This window comes from Haemaphysalis longicornis, unplaced genomic scaffold (genome assembly GCF_048455015.1).
Source record: "Haemaphysalis longicornis isolate Haplotype H1 unplaced genomic scaffold, Haemaphysalis longicornis Haplotype H1 scaffold_20, whole genome shotgun sequence".
Taxonomy (NCBI): Eukaryota; Metazoa; Arthropoda; class Arachnida; order Ixodida; family Ixodidae; genus Haemaphysalis; species Haemaphysalis longicornis.
The window spans coordinates 1012926-1028943 of NW_027526296.1; the positions used below are offsets into that span (position 1 = coordinate 1012926).

General features: G+C 46.9%; 1 pseudogene across 1 annotated transcript in view; it reads left to right on the top strand.

The window, feature by feature from the left end:
* Positions 1 to 16018, top strand: part of LOC144172347 (uncharacterized) — a 58077-nt pseudogene that overhangs the window by 2254 nt on the left and 39805 nt on the right. Inside the window, exon 3 of the transcript XR_013323003.1 lies at positions 8133 to 8387. The product of XR_013323003.1 is annotated as an uncharacterized LOC144172347 (transcript). The remainder of the gene's footprint in view (positions 1 to 8132; positions 8388 to 16018) is intronic.

A 16018-nucleotide genomic window follows, 5' to 3' on the forward strand; every position in this document is an offset into this window, starting at 1 on the left:
CAGTTTATGTATTAGAATGTGCAATGCCTCTACGTGGAAAATAACAGCGCGGCAATAACTCTACATACACAAGTTTCTCATTTGTAAACAATGGGAAGATATAAAACACTTGTCCCGGTAAATACATGTTTCGCAATATAAAGCCCCGCACTGTTCGGTATTTATTTCTTGAACGTCTACTCCCAAAACTAGTGCCAATTAAAGCCTTGCTCGTTTTGCGACTACGCGCCCTCAATGATGTTATGGTTAGGGTAGCTACATAAAATCTAGCCTAACAAAGCAATAATGCTGTCTGTTATAGTATTATTCTCCGGAGGCAGTACTTATCGGCCACCTTATAAGGAATACAGATAAGCGTGATTCCAGCATAAATTTCAGTTACTTTTCTGTGTATTATTATATTAGTTGCTGCGTACAATGTACGTTTGTTTTCTTGCTCATGTTTCTCCCTAATGTTGACCGTGTTCCGCGTACCTCAGATTTTTCTCCAAGACGTACCTACGTAGCTGTACTTTATTTACCACGCGTGCTGACATTCGAAATCTTGGGACATTTCAATTTTTTCAGAGAGCTAGGGAAACCGTCTTACACGAAAAATATGTTTTACGCAGAGGGCTTCTAATTTACCTTCTCAGTTAGCGAGTAAGTTTTTCCAGCGTCACATTAAGCTAATTATCGAGTAATGTGCAATGAATGGAGCCAAACACGACCAACGGACTTATTATCTTCAGCACAAATTATGACAGAAAATCGCATAACACTAAAGAGCTTTAGAAGCGAATATGGGGCACGAAATGCCGCGGGCATGGTACTGTAGCTGTTAATCGCTGTGCGCACAAAGATGCATTAGAATATGTTGTTTAACAAAAGTCATGCATTTCGTTTAACAAATCACCAATGTTGCCTACAAGATTGAACAAATATGGACGGCCGCACCGTCTTGATTTCGATTTTTTTATCGATATACAGTGAAGCGGCATTTCAATGAACTGTGGAGATGTCCAACAGCGCGAGAAAAAAAAATACAACAAAGAAGCACACAGACACATCGCTATGTACGAACTGGCCCGCTTACATTATATGTTATACCAGCAACAATTTACACAATTATGAAAAGTTATTCGGCGATCATTGTATTGAACTTACTTTTCTCTGTTGCTAGTTGAACCTTCCTCAGCGGGAAAGTTGGGAAAGTTTATCTGTAAAACCTTGGTGCAAACGATCATCTGTACTGACGCAAGCTTGCCTGACACACATTCACAATCCAAGTTTTGCGCACAATCACAAGGCGGTCGTGGTCAACACGGCTATCACATGCACACACACGCATGAGCTGCGTTGCAGCCGTGCAGCAGCACTTGGCTGCTGCAGTAAGATATGAATTCAGTTGGCATAGTTTGCCCCATTTGGTAAGATTAACGGCTTTTAATCCTACCTTACGCATCCAAGCTTTTCTGCGTTCGGCACGTAGCTTGCCGAGCGGCGCAGCAAACAAAGCCTTGCCTTCACCCGGCAGTGTCGTGTACTCAAATGCAAAACTGCCCGTCATCTCGTAAGTTTCATTCCCTGTGGTAAAAACAGACCATAAGCGAAATGAAATACCCACCTGAACAGTGCTGCAAAACCACCGGCGACTACGACTGGCGCACACAAACAACGAGATCCGCTTCCCCTTCGGAGCCTAGCTTGAGCGTTCATGGCGGACCGGAACAGGAAACGCAGGGCGCAACCGGAACCCCCTCGGTGGAGCCAATAGCAGCGCGCGCCGGCACATCAATCGTTGTCGCTACTTGGCTAACTCGATGAAGAGGATTTAGTTCCTAACCAAACAGACCCTTGTCAAACATTTACCTGTAAGTTGATCAGCCAAGCATTCGTCCGTGGAACCATGCAGATCGTCAAGCGCTATTACGAGTCCAGGTAGGCATCTCGGTGTTAAAAACGTTCCCAGACCGCAACTGTACCTGCAAATAAAAAAACGCAGTCCTTCAAAGCCTCCGCCTAACGTGACCGGCGGCGACATCCCTGGGTGCGGAAATCGTCGCAAAAGCAGAATGACGGCCCGTCAACGTTTCCGTTCACGATTGCGACGTCACTGGGAAAAAAGACACCTTATGCTTCACCGAGCGTCAAGAACAAAGCAGCGCTTTCCTGAATTAATGTCTTCTGTTCATGCACTCGCAGACACTGTAGCGACGTCGGCTGCAGACATAAACCGGGCCACGCCAAATAAGAATCTCTTATTTCTTTGACCGGAGTTCCCCCAAAGCTCCCCGAATCGAAGTTTCGTGACCAACCTGACAGCCGTCCAACTCAGTGAAGAAGACACTTCTGTTCTGAAAAAAAAAAAAAAAAAAAAAGGACACGGCAATAACATGACAAAACGGTTCCGTCTGCTTAAAATTGTCCGGGGTTTTTATTCATCCCACCTCGCCACGCAGTCATACGCATTCAGCAAACATGCCCTGCGAGCACCAGCCGCCGAAACGTCGTTGAACACGCGTTCCGCAAGCCAAGAGTAGCTCGCTGAAAAGTCCGCGCATGACGCGTCCCTGAAGTCACGACAGCGTGCTCACTGCCCTCCTGCTTCCGGCATGGAGTGTTCTAGAAGATGGAAGTGTGTCGTGCGGGCGACAAACCAATGGAGAGCGCGGGTCCTCTTGCGATGAATAGTACGGAGCTGAGGAGCACATGCAGGCGTTCCCCGGAGAACTCCTGTTGCAGCCAGTGCCACTATTTTAAATTGAAGAGTCATTTAATGTGTTTTGTGAAAATGTATGCCATAAAATAAAGAAAGAAGAACATTTAATGCAATAAATAAATATGAATTCAACAAATAAAACCTCTAAAGCCGACTGGATAGCAACGGCCCCCAGGGGCGCTGCTTAGGGTAGGAGCTCCCCAGCAGAACTTTCGATCGCAACGTAAAATCATAGAATCCGCCCCCCCCCCCCCCGCCCCCTGGACCAGCCCCGGATGACACACCTCCCTCACCCCCTCTTCTATAAAAAAAAGTTCATACCACATGCTGTATGCAGCACTGTGGAGACTACATTGTTGTCAATAGAGCGCCCACTGAGGGCGCATAACTCCCCGCGAAGAAAAGAGAGAATCACTGCCGCGGGGGCATTGCGGTTCCACCTGCCCAGAGGGGAGACTGAAAGGCCCTTTCAAAACCCCCTTCATGGTGAATTAGGCGCCCTGAGTTGGCGCTCTATTGACAACAATCTAGCCTCCACAGTGCTGTTTGCAACTTGTGGTATGAGCACTGCCCCAAGTTTTCTCGATTTCGTACATTCACTCCCCCACACCACGACACCTCTACCTACATCGACCCAACATCCCTCTCACACGACACACTCTTCGAAATCGCCATTTATGCCACAAAGAGCGGCCTAGTACGGGCAATATTCGCCGCGAGCTCGACATGTAGGTGGCGACAGCGTCGCGCTGCTAGTGTGGATGCTCCGCTGAGCGGCCCGTAAGAATGCACACTGTGGGCGCGCTTCGTGCCTTTTTCTCGCCGTATGTGCGCACGAAAGGTGTAAACAAGAGTGGTATGCTGTAGTTCGGTTCCTCAACGTTCAATGTATACCATGGAAGCGGCAGTCAGTTTTCATTACTACGCCAAAAAAAAAAAAAAAGCGACGACTCATCGGGAATCTCAGAATGGCCGTGATTGTGACAATGAACTTGTACGCTGTGGCTCGTAGCAAGGTCGATCTTTCCAGACTATGGCTTTGAGCCTTCAATAAAAGCATAAATAGAAACAAATCACGAAGCCTCGATCTCTTTTACAAAGGCAATCTCAATCGCTTTCACTGGTAGCATGACGCATTCTTGCATTTGTGGGATGCCCTGAAATGGTAACACTATACTTAACTGCCCCGAAATTCTTTCTAAGAGCTTACGATATTTTTTGTGCGTTGAAAAGGCAACATAAGATTACTGAATTTTGATCAGCGCAGATATATAAATGTAACCACTCTAACGGGTCTTTCAAATGAAATTTTAGCGACTCTGAAGAAAGGTTTGATGAATAACGGTTTCGGATCACTTATTTACGGCTTTCGTCGCAAGTGAACTTGCGAATTGAATTGTCAACGCACGCAGTACAATCAACTTGTCATGTTTAGCTAGGTTTTCGCAAAGTGACAAGCAGGTTTACAGTGTACAAACCAAGCTTCTGGGACCTCACAGTGAGCACAAATTTTCTGTTACGGCTGCTCTGTTGACCATTTGCGTTCCTTTTAAAATCTAACAGGTGCCTGCAACAGCGAGATGTGTTTGCATTCTTGCGTATAAGGTCGCTTACGAACCCTAAAGATGGCAATAAATGAAGTTGCGCTGTTGCAGATGTAGTAAAACATTTCCTTTTTATTTCTCGTTGCGAATCAGCGCAACGGGTTCCCGGTAACTACTTTGTTTTGTAAACAGAATATCGCCTTTGTCTTGGCATTTACTTCTTGAGGATTGGTTAAAAAATAAAATTCTGTGCATTTCGTTTTTTTTTTCGGGAAAGGGAGGGGGGGGGGGGGGGGGGGGGGGGGGGGGGGCGTCCTGCCAACGTTGCAAGAGCAGCGAGAAGAGAATGCATGTAACGCGAAAAGCCAAACTATGGTTATCACTATTACTTAGAATCGAAACTAAACTAGGCGTCGTGTTCTGTAGCGGTGAAAAAGCAGTATTTTAACACGTATTTTCAAAACTGATTAACCCCCCTTTGGTCCCAAATTGTCCAGGAATTGTGGCTCGCCTTTTTCAAAATTGTATTGAAAGCAAGCGTTGTGGGAAAAAATTAAAAAACAAAAACAATGAGTCATGGCACACGTACACCCCTCACACATGTGGGCAACAACGTGCATTATATTACGCGTTTTCTCCTCTTTCTTTAAACTTAGGTCCACATAAAAGGTTAAGAGGTGACCATATTAGGCATTTGGTTATGCTGAGTGAGACACGCTTCTGGACAAGGTGATTCATGTCGGTATATGAAAATGACACACAGAATGCCACATGACAGACGCAAACTCACAACTGCTTAATTTTACCGAAAAATCCCCCCTAAATACTCTTGCGCATCCATAGAAACGTATTTTAAATAATACGTAAAATTAGCAACTCGATACAGTTGAATAAATGTTTATTCCTCCTCCTTAGTATAAACAACGACTGTCCAAAAATGGTATTTATTTTAGAAAAGGCACGGGAAGGACACGATCACACAGGCGCTTGCGGATGTAAAATACGTGTCCGGTAATGTATGGTCAATAGCGCACGGGTCGTGTGCAGTGTAAATGTTTTTGTTTGTTTCTTCTTTCTATAAGGACACAGCGCAATTTTACAAGGGTGTGGAATTTGCACGTGCATGCACAGGTCTTGTCGCTTCTTACCCGTTTCGCGTACTAAACTTTTGTACTTTAAATAATCACCACGCCACCTTCAAAAAGCACCCTTCGACGTTCCCGAAACGGCAGACGACTGCACTCAACAATACGAAAAGTGCAATGTGTGGAAGCAATGTTTATAACACGTTTCACACTCAAGCGGTGACCACGGCGAAGATGTTTCGTGGAATTAAACCAGCGCATTAACCCGCAACGGCCGCTGATTATTGCGTTTCTAGAGGAAATGCGCAAGCAGAGGTAACTATGTCATTGCTTACTGCCAAACGAGCACACATATTGGTTGTTTTGTCGTGTGCAGCACGCGTCTTGCGCCGCACGCAACGTGAAAAAGCAGACGACGCGAGAGCGCCATCCACACTAGGAGCGGTTCGTCCCGCCGCCGCCAGGGGCCGACTATGTTCGCGCTCGGGGCGAATAGCAGTGGTCTGCACGACTCCTGAAGAGAACCCTTGAAGCCGGCATTATAAGAACAGTGCTCCGTCCTCCCTTCCCTCCCCCCCCCCCCCCCCCCCCCCCACTCCCACCTGGCCTTTGGCCTTCCTTTCTAATAAAGTTTGCAACAACAACAACTATAGTACACCATCGCCGGGCTAGACTCGGCGCGCACGCGCTCCTCTCTGGCCTGGCCGTGTGTCCGGAAACTTCCCAAAAGACTTCCCCACTCGCGGCGCTAATGCGGTGGGATTATTGTGCGAGAACCGGTTCTGGGAAAAAGCACTTCCCTCGCAGGGCAAGGCGAATCCGTCGGCGTGAGAGCGACCGTGACGAAAAACTAGCCAAAAGAGGTTCGCATGAATCTCGCGATCCCCAGAAGAGAAAGTCGTCCAGAAAGTCAATTTGTAGCTAGAAACTAAACTAGCCTAAAATCGATTGTAATCCCACCGAAGTTGTCTTTGTAGAAGGGTAAAACATGATAAATCAGATACGAGCACTTCCAGAACCTGGAAGAGATTGCGCATTGCCACCATCCCCGCCGACAAGGGCAACTTGACAAAGTCGTGAGCCACCCAGGACAATGACCGGTTATATCTGTAGAAGGTAAGAAAGTATCCTACAAACCAAACGTACGTACAGCTAAAGTTACAGACGAAATAATTCATGCACCACTCGGGGCTAAAAATTCTCTAGACTACTTCTATTCTGCCAAAATGATTCCGTGCTTGGTTTCTACCCAGATTTCACAACCCTGACGTGTCCCCTTGACCGATCGTAGACTAATTTCTCTCAATGCCGACCCCTTTCAAATTTCCTTCAACGCATCGGCCCCTCCCACGGCGAAGATGCCAACTTGCGCCCCCAACTCGAGCCACTTCGTGAGCTAAGTCAGCATAAATGAAGACGAGGGCCTGGTCTCGTTGGACGCCGTGTCTTTTGTGCCTGCATCATACTGCATCGTGTTTTCGAAAGTGACGCTACATTGTTAGAACATGAAATCGCGGCCACTGGCTGGAACCTGTCCGCACCGCTTGTGCAGCCGTTGCAGCTGATGTCACGCTGTTTCCGCAGGCGCCTCTATGGCGACGTGCATCTGCTCACTTCGTTGCAAATGGCGTTGCAAAACGTTACTGGTCTGGCGGCCCTTCCGCGTAAATCCATTCAAGTTTACCGGGGTCCACTGCTCCACTATGTGGTCCTTCACGCTATGGTGCCTGGATGCACACTCTCCCCGCCGCTCCCAGCGCTCCCCAGCGGGGGCGAGCGCGTGCATCCAGGCACCCTAATCCACGCGTTGTGGCCACGCGCCATCTACTAGAACCTTTCATTACGGTTGAACAACCTGGAATGCCGCCAGGAGCTCTTGTGGCGCGGGCGACAACAGGCGACGGTGTAACACAACCACGGAGCAAGATTGCTCCGTGAACACAACGGATGTAGTATTTCATTTGCTATTGCAAAAATCAAGCATCCATGTATTTTTTAATAAAGCAACACTGCAAATATCCCTTATGTATTGATTTTATACCGCAGATCTGCGTAGTGTCTTGTTTTTCTTCAACAATGTTCACAAGTATGAACACTGAAATCAGATGTAGGTGCTTATACGAATGGTTGAGAATATATAAATATCTTACTCACATGCTATTTAACTGTGGCCGGTCAGCTGAATCGAGGTACAGACAGACAGAAAAACCAAAATTTCTGCGTTCAAGTAGCCCAAGAAAGACTATCGTCTTTAAAAACCTGACGGGACCTGAACGCCTCTCCGCCCAGGCTGGATGATAGGGATGATCGGTGTATGCGGCGCTCGCAACGATTGCCGGCCGGTCCGTCCCAGCCAATTCGTAACACCCCATCGAAAACGGCACACGGGATAGTGAAGAAGGGGGGCAACTCTGTGGCCACGAAGAGCTTCTACAAAAAACTCTGTGAAAAATCCCGGAGTGCAACCATAGGCTTGTGAATGACCGTGACGTATATACGCAACACCGTGCCACTTCGCGCATATGGTCTCCATGCGCGGTACCTATGGCGAGCTATACTTTGCAGATCGCGAAGCAATATATCTTCTTAAATCAATATATCTTCTTAAATGCATCTTAAATCATTAAAATCGCCCAACCTTTGCAACTTTTTTTTACTCACGTCACCTTGTTGGTTTCTTGATTTTCCGTACAATGCCCATTGCGTGGAGCAGCAAAAGTTATCTGCTTGTGTTTGCTCATTTCCTCACTTACACCTGCGAAAAATTTGGTGCACACTGTCTGCGGCCCACTCCACGCGCAGGCGCACTCTTCGGGAGTGACGTTCTCGTGGGTGTCGCACCAGGCGGGCTTCCCGTGGCCTTCCAATGCTGTGCGCGTCACGGCCAACACCGTCAGGCACCCAGGCGTGGAACGTGTCGAGGAGTTCTACTACGGCCGCAGCCCGGGTTTCAGTCGCCACGCACTCCTGCCGGGCGTGGTGCGAGTATCGGAGTCGTCTAAGCTCATGATCATCGACGACCGCCGGGTTCGCCTCTTTCCGCGATACGAACTCCTTGTGAGTATACCCGGCTACACCGGTGCTGTCCTTAAAGGACCCAAGGAGCCAAAATGCAAGTTGGGTTTGTTAGAAAGACTGCTTAGTCCCGATAACAATGATACCAATATCATCGCTATCTTTGAACAAGTAACGGAGATATTAAAGAAAATGTGTGAAGCAGCCGCGACCGCTTAGCCAATTTCCCGCAGCTTTACTACGACGTCACGGAACCTTGTTTGTGCGATTGGCGGCCGCCTAACTGACCTGTCGCGACGACACATGACTGGACGTCTGTAATGGGGCCTCTAGTTTCATTTGGCCGCATCACTTGAATGCTAACGTGCAGTTAACGCACTGAAAATTATGTTTTATTGTTGGCCCGTATGACGTCATTCTTGCTCATAACACGTCATTCTGGCGCAAAATTTGAAAGTTTTTAAATACTTCTTGCCTTTTTTTTTATTAAAAAAACGTATTTTGTGGCTGCAATGGAGCTGAGTGAGATACTGAATCCTAGTTCTTTCAAATTAAACGAAGTTGTATTTTCTCTGACCCACGGAGCCAAAATGAAACCTGGTTCACTCTTAACAAAATGGGTAGTAAAACGGGAGTAACGGGTAGTTTTTACTAACTTGTTACGAACTTGACTACCCCGCAGAAGGGCACGTAAGTCCTGCCACTAAGTATGGACCCTACATACTATTGTTTCTAATCTAGACCGTGCACTTAGTAACTGCTGCTTGTTTGATACTAACAATAATTGATAGTAACGAAATTGTGCGTTGATGAACATAATAACCACAGCCCTTTTCCCACTCCGCCCTTACGATTAAAAAGTCGTTGCAAAGCCACATGCTGACTTTTGTAGGCTCATATTAAAATGCATATTTCCAAAATTATTGCTAAAATATTTTATTTTTGCGACAAGGCCTAACGACTCTGTAAGAGGACTTTCTACCGCTGAATATAAAAGCAATAGGAGCGGATGTACTTTCTAGTGTAGCTAAGTTATTCCCGCTCTCCCCATGCGTTTCGTTGGTTTTCTTGGTCGTTTTATTTGTTGTCTTAGTGTGATATGTGCGTGTTGATAGTCTCTATGTCGTTCTGCGCGCTCAGGTCATCCACATTCTCTTGCGTAGCTTTTTACTAGGTTCTGCATGGCCAGTTAGTAAAAGCACTAAGTACCTATTGGATGCTGGGACAACTAACTGGTTAGTGTTCTGTTGGTAAATGCCATTACTTCTTTTTAAAAGTCTTCATCTTCAAGGACCTGCCGTTTGTTAACTCGCTCAGCTGCAATCCAGCCCCGAAGATTGTTTTTCCAGTCGAAAAAAAGACGCAAGAAATATTGGGAAATTCAAATTTCACGCCACAGCGGCGTAATATGGGCAGGAGTATGGTAAGGTTGGACAGCGATAAAAACTTAGTTATCAGTCCTTTAACTGCACGTTAGTACTCGAGCGATACGCTCAAACGGAACCAGATCTGGCCCAGCTATAATCGACCACATCTGTCGTGGCGGTGGGTTTGGTCGTGGGGCGCCAATCGCACAAACAAAATTATGTGACGTCACACTGAAAGAGGCTGTGGAGCCGTCACTGCTTCGTCTGTTCGCAGTTTGCGATAACGTTGTTTTATGACAAAGCCATCTTTTTTTAGCGAACCAAACTTGCATTTTCTTTTCGTGGCCCCTTTAAAGGGACCCTGCAACACTTTTTGAGCAGTGCAAGTAAACCTGCGCGAAGTTTAACTTACACTGCCAGGAATACCTGAACCAAATATTACACGGGCAAGTGAAGCGGTGAGCGCGCAAAACGCTGTGAAAGACGCGTAAAAACCAACCGCGCTCCCTTCAATTTTCCTCATTATGCACCCCTGGCATGGCCTAAACGACGTCATGGGGGCCATGGCTGTCCTATTGGCTGTCGCTGGTCAACTTCGCGGCTTGTTTCCTGCATTTCCTGTGACGATCCGCCGTCGTCGGCGCTGTGTAACAACCTCTTCTGTGCCTGAACCTGTACGCACAGTTTTGGAGTTTCTTTTGTGTCTTGAGTGCACGCGGAGTTTGAGAGACGAACTCATTAGTCCACTTTGAACGAGACCACTCGACAGCAAACGTTTATTGCTTCAAAAACGCCCTACCAGCCTCAGCGCTTGCTTGCGAGTAGGCAGCCATGCCTGCTTTTTTGTGGCACCAGACCGGAAATAGACCCCTCTACGTTGCGGAGAAAAGGAGAAAACTCCCCGGCCTGTGATATATCGAAGGCCGCCAAAGAAAACGCCGTGAGCAACACCACCTAGACTTGTTGTCCGCGGTCGAGTTGAGAGGGAGCAATTATGCGCGATTTCTCATCGCGCGCAGTTCCGGTGATAGTGAACGGATTCTCATAATTCCTGCGGGAGGAGATTGCTGGGACAATAGACTTTACCTCATTCCGAGTAGTCGGTGGTAAGTGCTGCAGGGTCCTTTAACAGAGCGGTGGAGGCAAGATACAAGTTTGCATGGTTCGTTCGAAGCCTTTTTTTGTCCTAGTAATAATGACGGTGATTTTAACCGCAGTCCTCCCGCAACTATGCTTAGGAAAACGGCTGAGGCAGTGGCGACTCACCAACCACTTTCTAACCCGGTCCTTATGACGTCACGGCGAATTGTTTGCGGGCCCCGGAAAGAGGCATGATTGTGTGAATGCAGTAATGTATCCAGTTACGTCTGATCGCGTCACTTAAATGCTAACGTGCAGTTAACGCACCGATAACTATGTCTTTAGTGCCGGCCCATATTACGTCACTGCTGAGACCTTGTAACGCGAGATTCGAAAAAAAAAAACATTGCCTTACGTCTTTTCGGTTAAAGGATGCCTTTATGGTTGGCGATAGAATGAACTTGCGTGGGTTACCCGAGACTTTATTAAAACAGGCTCAAGAACTGAAACCCTTCCCGTTCCACCGAGGTATAACGGGAAAATAAATACATTGAAAATGAATGTATGGATTTAAAATTGTAAAAATGTAAAAAGGTAATTAAACAAGATAATTACGCAGAAAATGACTTACTAAAGAACAATGATAAATACAAAAGATCTAAAGACTTTTATTGCGTTATTTGCCGCTGGCTTTGTTTCTGCGTGTGAGTGAAATTGCGACAAAATATTTGACGGGTTAGTATTGTTGAACATTAGCGTTAATTAGTATTGTCATTTGTTCTAAAATTTTTAATGTTTTTGTATGTTTTATTAGCTCCGGTTTCCTTCTTACGAGATAATTTCTATGGATATCAAGAAGTTGTTCTCCGTGTTTGTTTGTTATTGGGCAGTCCTGTAAATAGTGATCAAAACTGTCTGCTGGTAGGTTGCATTTACATGTGTTATTATTTGCAATAGCGAACCTATGAAAATAAAACGGAAATCTACCGTGTCCAGTGATAAACTGTGACGTGTAATAATTGGTGGGAAAGTGGTCCGGAATTTTGTGAATATTCTTTATCCATTGGAATGTGTAGCTTTCATTTCCTTCTTGTTGCCACTCAACATTCCAATGTTTTCTTAGGTAAATATTGAGCTGTTTTTTGATAAACTGTAGTGAAATAGGCCAGTCAATTTTTTCGCCATATTTTGCTGCTTTTTTAGCCATTTCGTCCGCTATTTCGTTACCGACATTGCCACTGTGACCTTTAATGTAAGTTAACGTTATTTTGACCTGTTTTGCTATTTTGTTTAGCATTTCTTTAATTCTAAATATATTTGGGTTCCGATTATTTGGATTGCTAATTATAGTTTTTTTTAATTAAACAAATTTGTAGTTTGTCTTCATTATAGAGTTTCATACTGATATATACTAGAGGGAAGCCTGGCGCCACTGTCTAGGGGAGTCGCACCGTCATGTTCCGTCTTGTACCGGGCAGACAAGCTCCACTTGTCCTTGGCATGGCTCATGAACAGGCGGGAAAGCTACCTCTCACTGATAAGAAGGCAAAAATATTATTGTAAACGATTATTTAAACTTATTTTCGTATTATAAAAGTGAATCACCGAAAAATTTATGTCAGTGATTATTTAGAATATTCATGCACGATGAGCAAGAAAAAATGGTATGCTTTCTTGTTGATTTCAGCTTCGAGACAAAAAAAGAAACCATATGGCTAGCCAAGCCAAGTAGGCGAAGGACGTCGCTAGCTGCAATGGCGGCGCCCACGGTGGCCCTAAGGCCCCTTAGGTGGCCCGCGATTGCAGCGCCAGATTTCACTCTATAGTTCATATCACAAGCTAGCTGCAGCACTGTGTAGGCTACATTGTTGTCCCCCTCAGGGCGCCTAACTCACCGCGAAAGAAGCGACAAAAGGCGCCGGGGCCTTGCGGTGCCACTTGCCGAGAGAGGAAAGGGAGTGTCTTTCAGGACCCCCTTCACGGCGAATTAGGCGCCCTCAGTGGGCCCACTATTGATAACAATGTAGCCTCCACTGCACTGCAGCTAGCTTGTGATATGAACTATAGTATATGTATGAAACTCTATGGTCTTCATGACCGCTTTAAGCCACTGCATCCATCAGGCCACTCATCCATGGCAACTAATGTCGACAACGATCAAAATCTGTCGTCGTTACGGGATAAATCGTTGTACGCAATATGCAACCTCTCTCACGAATGGTCCCTGCATGTTCGCACAAAGAAAAAAATGACACTGGACGTGTCCTAAGACCTAGGAATTTTAAAATCCCAAGAATGTGTGAACGTCCGTCAGCTAAGCAGAAAATTAATACTGTTTACCGTTAAATGCCGGGTATGCACCAGTAACTAGAACAAGCTCTCAACCTGCCACCTTATTTGAAAAGTTCTGAATTGCGACAGCTCAAGTCGCAAACCTCCCTGTTCTTTACGCCTATTGTGGAACTTGGCCCGCCGACGTTTACAAATATCTAAATTTTTTCTTCGTCTCGGAAAAATCATCCGAACATTTTTGCGTGGACAGTGAATGTGCTTTAGGCATAACGGCCAAGTCCTTTAGTACTTTTCAGTTAACAACATGAATTACGCCAGAGTTATTCCGTACACAACTGCTCCTGTGCAACGATTAGAAATCTAGCAGGGGGTGTACTCATTTCATCCTGGTTCGTGAGTAACAAGTTTGTTTCGCATTCTGGGTTTGCGCACTGACGTTTACTTTGTTCAGAAGTATTGCATCCCAAAACTCCATATAATACTTGCTATAAATCATGCAGCAGAGAAAATATTTGAGTTTGGATGAAAGTCAGTGAGCACCAAGTCCAAGGTTCTTCGTCGGCCAACACAAGCCACGATTACACGGCCGCGGGAAAAGCGCATTGCAGCGAGCTAACGCAGCGGCAAGGAAGCGCGTCCAAGCCTGCGAGCGCAGTGACTTCTCTGCGCCTTCCGAACGAATCTTGCCGTCACGTGTCTTGCCTGGGTTCACTAAGTTTCTGTAGCACCAAAGCGAAGCCTGGCGCGTGGCATCGACATGTTTCGGCTTGCCCACTGCCTGACGAAGGCCTTTTACTGCGACGCTGTGTATTGCTTGTATGCGGGATTTTATGGCATCCGCGCGGAAAAACTCAATGTCGGAAAGCCAGCTTACACCGATAAAGTGCTAGGGCATTCGTAGGGCATTCGTAAAGACGTACAACCACTATGTCATGTTCCAGAGTATCGGCACTCTTTTCTCTCATCGTTGGATGCCTCCGACAGCGGCCATTGGTATAACCATGTCACGTGACATTTGCTTACCCATGGGCGCAGTGCGGCTGTATGACACGGTGAGAATGAGTTTTTAAGCCCGAGACAGAGTAGCGATGTCGTACTACTCTGTACTGGGCTGTTTCAACCGGCCGGAAGGTGGAAAACGCCTGCTCCTCTTCCCGCTGCGAAAGACCGAAAGTGGCCTAGCGTAACCTACAGCCACTGGTAAAGCGTAGATTATTTAGTGCCTCTAGCGTAACCTAGAGCCGTCAGATGCGTTACGCTAGCGTAACCGAGCCTGGTCCTGTCACACCAGCGCCCTACCTGGAAAGCCTCGAAAAGTAAACACAGCTGTCATGGTTGCCAAGCGGCGCCCGGACCGATTCCGCCCACCAAGGCCTCCCGCAACATGGCGCATAAAGCTGGCCACGCTGGCGAGAGGCCGGTGTGCATCGGTGTCGTTACTCTTAAGTGTAGCTGATTTATTACAGTCAAAAACGGATATATCGAACATGGATATATCAGATTATTTTCTATAACGAAACGTCTGAAAATCCCCTTGGAAATCCCATGCAAAAGTATAGCGCTGTTGTACGCGTGTATCGAACTCCCATCACGGGCACATTCGATATATCGAACACTGCGCCGCAAGTGGCTCTGCAAGTGCGCTTCTCCTGAAGGGTTGGATAATGCCTTATCGCGGGCGCTGCCAGGCTCGGGGAGAAGGAGGTAGCGTCGCGTCTCTTAGATGGCCTTCAACACCTGCTGCTTGCACGCTTGCATGGGGGCAGCCACACGGCAGTGAGAACGTGAAGAGTAATGGGGTGCAAACGGCAATTAGGAGGAGGAGAAACCGACCGGAAGCGCTTGTCTTCTGGCATGTTTTTTTTTTTTTTTTCTGCGTGCTTGAGCGCTTCCGGTGGTGGCTCGCGCAGTTGTACCGATGCGGCGTGGTGCGTGTTTTTTTCATCTGCGGCAAGCGTTTCGGGCCCAGGGTCACGACAAAACGGGCGAACTGAGATTTAGCGACGAAAGCGGACATTGTTCGATCGGTACAGGCCGATGAAAAGGTGTCGGTTGCAGAGGTGTTCGCAATTTCTCGCAACACTTTTTGGAGCGATATCGCAGCACGGCCGCGGCCCGGCCGATCGGGAGCGTGTCGTGTGCAAAGTGACTTCGGCGCCTGGACAGCGCGGCTCCAGACGAGAGGTGTTCGAATACCGATGACGGCGGAGCGGAGTGCCTCGAGAATGAATTTCGAAAGCTTTCGGAATTCCCATATGCGCCATTCCGAATGACACAACGGCACACGAATTCGTAAGTGCTGACGACGATGTGCAGGCTCTGGCGGACATCAACGCCGCTGAAGAAGCGGACCTTACTAGGGTCCCTGACAACGTTCCAAACCGCCACTGTAGCCGAGATTACTTCAGTGTTCAGATTCGCCACTTTTGTGGCACAGTGTACAACGCCCCATTTTCTGATTTGGACGGCGTTCGTAAACTTGGAGACAACATGGTCAACTTTATGACGCAGTAGAAGAAGCAAGTGACTCTCACAGGCTTTTTTTTTTTTTCATGTTAAATAAAGAGCGGTGGTCGTCGCGCTGTGGTTCGAATTTACCATGCTTTGAAGAAAAAATCGGTAAGCCACCGCTTGCCACAGACTCGGAAAGTTCTCACTCGGAAAGTTCTCACTGAAAGTTCTCGCAGATTTATCAGATAATCTCCTGAGAGGCATATTTTATATATCGAATTGTCCATATATCGAACTATTTCGCGATCCCCTTGGAGTTCGATATATCCCTGTTCGACTAATCATTCTGATAGTTAGACGACCTAGATTGCCCCTAAAGAATGTATTTCTAGCAATGCTCTTTTGGGCTTCCCACTGCACTGTGTCTTTCACTCGTGAGCTCGCCCGAATACGAGCGGCAACTGCTGGCAGTCCAGCGGCTCG